Source organism: Chamaea fasciata, unplaced genomic scaffold, assembly GCF_029207755.1.
Source record: "Chamaea fasciata isolate MVZ Bird 193981 ecotype frontalis unplaced genomic scaffold, bChaFas1.0.hap1 SCAF_10, whole genome shotgun sequence".
Taxonomy (NCBI): Eukaryota; Metazoa; Chordata; class Aves; order Passeriformes; family Sylviidae; genus Chamaea; species Chamaea fasciata.
The window spans coordinates 11,193,367-11,201,885 of record NW_027094095.1 but is presented as its reverse complement, the minus strand read 5'-3'; positions in this window follow the sequence as shown (position 1 = coordinate 11,201,885).

Here is an 8,519-nt window from a genome sequence, read left to right as displayed (position 1 = left end):
TGAGAGGACATAAGCAAAAGTGGCTTGGTGATAATCTGGTGTTTTTCAGCTGCACGTTGATTTTGGACCTTGTTGCAGAGCATATACAGGTGACTGGTGGACTGGGGCAAACCAAATGAACAGAAAATGTATCTCAACATAAGCACCCACTGAACCCAAGCAGGGCTCACAAGTTTCAAAAACAGTATGAACAGGAATCTCTTGTGACAATACATTTTTGAAAGTACACTTTTTGTGTCGTTATTACTGTGAACTCTGAGTCAGGGGTTTTTTTTTCACCCTGCCTTTATGACTTGGTTAGTATAATAGTGAGCCATATAATGTCAAAGGACCTGGCAAAATTATTCGTAAAATCCACTTTATGTGGTCCACTATTAAGTGTGTGATTTTTGTGTTTAAATAATTTCCCTCTTTATTGAGGTGTGTATGCTAATAGCATCCCTATAATATTTTTGGGGATTTTGCTTTACCAGAAAGATTTTTTGAACAGTCAGGTATCAACTCAGACAGCAGTAGCTATTCACAGGTTCTTGGTTGACAGATGTGCAATATAATGTATATTTGAATACAGTAATTGAAGCTGTATTTGTGTTCTTAAGCCATCCTAGAGCTTTATGAACAAAAAGAAAAGTCTCCACTGCAGATAGTTTGCTGTACTGCTATTCTACGTTGCAAGAAAACACTTTTCAGTAGATCAGAACCAACCATGGCTGACTCATCTTAATGAACTATTAACTAAATTACATACCTAAGATAATTTCCAGCTTAACACCATTCCGTATACTAAGGAACAACTATTCAGGGGAAAGGATATCAAACCTTACTTCCAAACTTGCGATGTCATTGGTGGTGCCATGACATTGAGTTTATCTCAACCCTTTGAAGTGGAGTACAAATGCTGCTGAATGTTCTGTTGTTCTTTTTTTTGGTGGCATTTTAGTGCTAAATATCTCGTTGTTGGAGTGACATGATATTGGGCATATTTAGGAGTCATAGCTTTTTGCACAAAATGCTCGACTCTTAGTACTGTTTACTGGGCTTTTATGTGGTGAGTTACAACCAAAATAAATGTAAAAAGCAGAAGCCTGGATTTGTATAATAAAAAAACAAGAATTAACTCTAAACAGACATGTAAAAGTGAACTAGGCATTTCTTCTTTTTTTGAGAACTCTCTGCCCTAGAGGAAAGCAATGATACAGATAATAACTCATGAAAATATGTTAATTTAAAGCATTTACTACAATGTCTTTTTAAGGAAATCTGTTCAACTCTTCTGGCATCTGTGAAGACCACATTACAGTTGAATGCTTGCTTGCTACTCTGAGTGTGCCTATCAAAGCTAAAATAAACATTATCAATAAAAACCTGCCCCCTGCAACTTGCAGCCTGAGGAAATTAAAACTTTCACGTCAAATCGCATAAATATGTAAGGCAAGGTTTAAGGTAGATTAAGTCTCATTAGTGAATAGCTGAAGATTTTAACTTTTAAACCTACACTGTTAGGAATTACCATCTATTCAAAATGAGGAGGAAATATTTGTTATGGCTGAATTAAGTTAGAAAAATAACTTTGTTTAATTGTTGTTTATGCTAAGCCAAGTATAACAGGAACAGTTCTCCTACAGAGCCCCCATGTTACTGTCATGTCACAAACTCTAGTGCAACAGGGTGTGAAGCACTCCAGTGACTTGTTTAGGATGGTAAAGTGACCTTGTGATACAGCCGAAAACCCCCTCAAGTACTGGTTCTTGGTCCTGTGACCTATTCCCACAAACTTTTCTGCTGTAGTCTCAATGAGGAAATTAAATGCCTTCAATTAACATGGAAGATGTGCAGACCTGTGACAACATACATAAAGACAAAGTGTCATTGCTGGGCAGTGTCTCTCTTGTTTCCCTTTTTAGCCTCAGTTCCAAGTTAATTTTGGCCCAAGTCTGTTAGCCTATACTGATGGCAGTTAGCTCACTCTGGATATCTGTGGAAAAGTCTTCAGAGAGGGACAGTCCTCTGTATCCAGAGCAATCTACTGAGAGGGGGAATGCTGACTGACACAAGAGCGTGCTGATCCCCCAGCACACAGCCTGTGGTGCAAAGTTCTGGACCAAACTGAATAGAATGGGATGGGATGGGATTGACTAACCCCAGTGTGGTGCCTGAGCTCTGTCACAGATCTGGAACCGGCCTTCAAGACAGCCTTTAAGAAAGATCTCCAGCACTTGAGATAACAGACCATATCGAGGCAATGAAGCCTGTAGTGTTGGCTTACAAAGATAACTGTGGGTAACAAACTATCAAGGAAGAAGTGTGAAATTTAATTCATCTGTGTAAATATATTTATTCATATATATTTGCCTGTATTAGTGCACAGAATATTTGGAACCCTTTTGTGGTGTTTGTGGTTTTTTTGGCAACGTGAGAATTTGAACATTTTGAGAGGGAAGCGAAAAGACACTCTAGAGGAACTACTAGGGAAAAGAATAAGTCAGAGTATCTTAGACAGTCAGCTTGTCATGGAGCACTGTCCTGTTTGGCTTTTCCAGGCATATTCCTTCCATGTTGAATACCAGCTTGAAAAAGACAGATCTGAGAGTACACACATGTGTGAGGTTAGATGCCAGCTGCATACCAGACACTTAAGACATAAAAGAAAACTCCTGACTCAGACAATGCTTTTAAAGCTGTTGAGATAAGAAACTGAAATTCCTAAAATGCAGGATGTCCTGCGGCAGGAGGGGCCATTGAGAAGGAAGTGGAAGGAAGCTGGACAATCCCAAAGAGAACCATAAACACAAACTTATTTTCAAGACCAAATCTAAACCAGCCCTGCGAGTAAACTTCTATAAGAGAAGTGATTGCAGCAACCAAACTCACTGCCACCTGTTGTCTTAAAGAGATATGGCCAGTGTTGGCAGTTTTAATGAAGGAGCTGGACTTGTTCTTAGTTGTTTGATAAGTTTTAATAAAATGACGGTATGTGATTTATCTCCCCAAACTGAGACAAACATATCTCTTCCCATATATTTTAATAAGGTTTACTGTAGTGGGTAAATATGCAATAACTTAAGCTATACAAAGCAGTCTATGAAGAAGCTTAGGACCTGTTCCTATTCCCTCTAACTTATTCAGTAAGCCTTTGAACTGTGCTTTGGGTCAAGTCATAACATTCAGGAATTTGTTTTTACTTATTAAGCTGTCTACTTCTTTCCCTTTTGCTAATTGTCTTATAGCCATGGAACTTTGCAAAGAGAATTTTATTAACAAAATTTTGTGCTAAGTACAGACACTAAATCAAAATGCTGACTAGTAATTCCTCTGTATGTGTTTATATAGATATGAAAATGCATTTAATAAAGCTCAGTATTGATATATGTAAACATGTGTATGGATATGAACATATATGTACAAAAATGTAAAAATGCTATAGCTCCTTGTTCTTATTTTTTGAGAGAAAAGAGCTTTGGAAACAATTTAAGGATCTGTCCAATAAAATTTAATTACTTCATTTATTTAGGTGGAGATTTTTGCAAGAAATATGAGAACACATACCTGACAACAGAAAACAGTCAGAAAATTGCAGTTTGACATGGAACACTGAACCTATTTGTTTAAATTCATTAAGATACATAGGAAAATGTGAAAGAACATTTTTTGGGGTTTTTTGCATTTTGATTAATATTCATACATTTTGAGTGTTCTCTCCTGTTACATTTTTAATTATGTGGGAGAAATGTGCAATGTAGATTTTTTCTTCTCAGATGAAGTGTAATATTGTGGAAATATATTAAACTAAAGAAAAAAAATAATCCTGGAACCTTCCCACTGGCATCCACCAATGTGATTCTCAAATTTCAAATGGATGTACATGACAATTAGCTCAGGCTTTGCCTTAGAGAAGCACGGAACAGGATGCCAAAGCTCCTATCCTGTGATGCAATAAATTCTTTTTTATTAGCAGGGCTTTGGTTTTCAGTTTAAAACAACCTAAACTTGCACTAAATACTTTATCCTCTGTGATGTGACTCGGTGCTCCTTCATGGAGTAACTGACCCAACTCTTCCCAGCACTTCCTTACAAGAAAACTGTTAGCAAAAACTGAGTGGAAATTCAAATACTTTGAGTGCAGTTAAGATTGATTTATACTTGCAAGAAAATATTTCAAACTATCATATTGCTGGTTACATTTTTTCCTATGTATTCTACACACACGGAAAAGTAATATCATCTGTGGAACATCAATCATTCAATAGACCCTGTTTCTTCTGTGAATGCTACCTCTCTTAGATTTTTTCCATGCAACTGCACTTTAGGCAGATAATCGTGTTTAATGCACTTGCTCATTAAGCCAAAAGTAGCAATAATTTTGCAGCTGTATTCCCTCCCATGTTTTGAAAAGTGTAATGCACATCTGTGTCATACAAAGGCATGTTCTTTAGGTAGATAAATGTTTTAGAGGCTTAGGATACTTCCTCTAAAGAGGTTAAATGTCAAATCATTGCCCATTAGGGGCAAAATGAACTATGGACACTCTTACAAAATTAAACTGTCTCCATCAGTCTCAGAAGTCATTAGTGTTTAACTAGACCTGACACAGGAGAGACAAGAGCTGAGAGCATAACTTGGATTCTGCTAAGGTTCTGTTTTGCTGGTACTGTAAAAGAGTTTGCTAATGATCACAAAATTTCCAAGTCATTCCCATTTTGGAAACATACATATTTAGTGTGTTTGTACTACAAAAGCAATTACACATAGTTTGCCTGATTTGCCTTGAGATTACTGAAGATGAGAATTCAGCCTTTAACTCTGACAACCCTTCAAAATGTCTTGCATACTGTCTACATCAGCATGCCGTGTCTCATTTTAATGCGGTTCTTGGAGAATTTTTTTTTTTTCAGTTCAACTTCACTAAAACCCTTGGCTTTTCATCCCTGAAACACCATTTCTTCTATTTAGAAATGTCTCCTATTTGGACTGTCCTGTCACTAGTCTGGGGTAATACTTACCTAGCAGAGAAGTCTAGCTTTAGGGTCATACTTCTTCCTGTGGCTACTATAGTCATCCTGTGGCTACTATAGTCATGTGACATGGTTTCTAATAGGAAATGTTACCTTCATCCGTGTCTCTGTAGTGACTGATGTAGCAAAATACCTAAGTTTGTGCTGAACCTTAAAAGTCATAAGAAGTCCTAAGTGCAGGGAGCCCATGTTTTAAATTCAAAACAATTAAAATCAATCAAAACATTGTGCCAGTGTGATGTTTTGGCAGGACTTCAGCTTCAGCATGTTTACTTGCCCTATGGTCTTTATTTGGGTAAAGATTAATTCTGTCTGACAGCTCATAGAGCAGGGTTTTCCAGTCAGTCCTCCATGAAAGAGCCGAATACCTCCACTGGTGAATAAAAATACACAAGTGTTGGTATTATGGGGACTACCTGACAGTGGTGCATGCTGAAGAAGCTTGTCCACATATTCTGTGTATCCCATGTGAGCTCTGAAGGAACAAAACCATTTTCCTCACAAGACAGACTTTCTTTTTCCTGTAGGGCCAGTAAGTTGCCAAAGGACTGATGGCTTTCTTCTGTTTCAGATCAGCTTCCTTACCACCTTTCATTAGGGTGTCAGGGGAGACTGCACATCCCAGACTGATGTGTCATTGCTTGGTCAGGTCTCTGCTCTATCTCCCACATTTTTCAAATGCTAAGCACACCAGCTTGCTTTCCTTCAGTGCTGCTGGTGGGTTGTGATTTCCCCCTCTCCATGAGAATGAGCAGCTGGTATAGGAGCTGTTGGATCAATCTTCAGTCTGGACCAGTGCCTCTCCCAGGCTGTGGTCAATACCTGCTGCTCCCCAAAGGAATGCAGGAAACTCTGCCTTGGCTAGTTACTGGTTTCTGCTCCTTAAGGTCAAGATTTTTTCTGAGGCCCACTGGAGATTTGCACATACTGGCCAAGAGTATGACTCCTACCATCAGTCATATTAGAATAATCTGCACTCTGGTGTGCTAGAGATGAAAAACATATACTGAAATTACAGAATTAGTGTACAGCAGGAGAAGCTAGGAATTATTTTACTGCCCGAGGGCAGCTGAGCATTGCAAAGAGTCATTACTGAGCTGCACCAATATTTTCTCAACTGAATAAGAACCCTGGGAGCATCATCAGGATTATAATGATTTTCTAAAGTTCTACAATGCTTTTTGGTGGGGGAGGGGAGAGGGGAAAGCACAGGGTGAAACAGTGCTCAGGCTTGCTGGGTGTAGGTGTTTCCTGCAGACCTGCCAGCTGATTTCTGCAAGTGCTCTCGTGTAACACTTCTGGACAAAACCACTTGTAGGTGGACAAGTCCCAGTTACTTTAAACCTTAAAGTATTGCCAGCTCTTTTCTGCATGTCTTTGGACAAGCTCATAAAGTCATCTATTACTCTGGTTTATTCAGTGCAAGAATTTTTGTATAACTTTGTTCTTTGCTAGCTCAGCTTAACACCCATGGGCCTGTACAGACCAGTGTGCAGGCATGTTATAAAATGACGAATAATGCAAAAGCAATAATAAAAAATGAGTGAAAGAATGAGCTTGGGAGAGTTTTTTCTTGGAAACACGAGCTCAAATGTGAGATTAGTATAGAAACATGTCACAGTTTTTAGACTTTCCTCTGCTGGCAGCTACATGTTCAGCTTGCACACGTGCAGGCTGTACAGCTGTGGGGAGCCTTAGTGCAGCCTTGGTTGAGTTTACTTGGGAGGCACATGGCATTTCAGAGGATGGAAGGAGATGAAAAGTTGTCATGCCTTTGTAAGCACCATATGACTTCTGCTGTTTTATCTGTATGGTGAAGCCCTTTGTGAGGTAAAAACTCAAGTTACGGACTTGAAGGGAAATCCAATAAACTATTGAAGGCTTGTATGTCCTTCCTTTCAAGCAGCTATAGGACACTGACCTTTTTTTTTTTTTTCCCCCTGAAATAAACCCCTAAACCCATTTTACACCATTTGGTGTATTCTGAGGCATATGTATTGAAAAGAGAATTTTAAAAGGAAAATCTATGTGAGTTTTGGTGTTAAATTTAATGAGTACTTGCTTTCATTCCAACCTCTTATAATTGCCATTACTTGATAATTTTCTTTTTTTACTTATATGTGCTGATGTGTTCAAAAGTGGATGCTTATGCTGCCACCTGCATACAATAATCAGCTTGTGCAACCTCAGGGATGAACTCTGCTGGTGGCATAAGCAGAAAGGCTTCAACCGGGACATGTGCTGATACATAATCTCCTATGCCTTGATAAAAGTAGATCTGAGGCATCACTGGCACTGAAAAACATACAAAGCATGGCCAAAACTTGATGGGAAATCACCCCTGCTTGGGAGGACTCATGAATTACAAAGTTAGGCCAAGAGTAAGGTGGGAAATAGAGTCAAATGCTTTGAATTTCTAATTCAGGAGAGAAGCAGCACAGGCTGCCTGACACCAGTCTAGTGCCACTTACGTCTTCTGCTGCCTCCTTGTGCTGGGCTGGGTGCACTTTACAGTCACCTGGCAGCACAAAGGGGAGGTGTTCCTTTAGGACAGAGAAATCTACCTCAGCTGCAGAATAAGAAGCTTCCAGCAGGTCAGAGAACATTTTAAAGTTTCAGGGTTGGTGTGTATGAGAAGCAGAAGAGACCCTATGTTTAATGAAAGGACCACTCCCGTGTGAATGATTGCTAGATAAGGAAAAACACAGTCCAGGGAACACCATAATGTTACAAGAAGCTATTCAGTGCAGCACAGTACATGCCCATAAATTTCATATGAAGGTTATAACAGTTTTCTCCTCAAAAATTACACACTGAATGACTCTGAAAATGATAGTGGGCTCATCTGACATGTCCTTATAATAAAATATTTTAAAAAGGGGGAAGATTGGAATGAGAAAAATAAGGAGAATATTTGTATTTTGCCTTCTCCTGGAGTATCAGAGAGCTATATGCAAGGGTGCTCTATGAAGTCGTATGGAGGACAATGATGGGGTGAAGTGAGGATTGTGTTTCTCATGGCCACACACACACAAAGGCAGAGAGTGGCACTTCTGTCTGAGGTCTGTGGCAAGAGAAGCAGAACACAGCACCAAAATCTGTAGACTAATCCTCTCCATTACCTGGATATTCTAGAATGCCTTTCTTCCTGCACAGTCTGTGCTGGGCCGTTTCAACAGCTGGCATGTTCCTGCTATGGAGTCTCACTTTTCTGTTCTGCTTCCCTACCCTCAAGGGCCTCCTTCAGCATTCAAAGGTTCTGGGTACCAGCTGCTCCAGGATCAGAACCATCTCTCCTAGGTAAAGCCAGTAGATTCAGCAGCACCTGGCAGGACTCAAGTTCCTGTTCTTTTCCTTGTTGTCTCCTAATCTCACTTATTAATGGAAATCTCTACTTCAGAATGCATTTCTCTTTCTTCTTTCCTATTCTTAGTAAATTGTTTTATCTGCATTTTTCATCGATTCAATGCATCAGACAAAATCCTGAATCAATTTTGACCCAGGAAT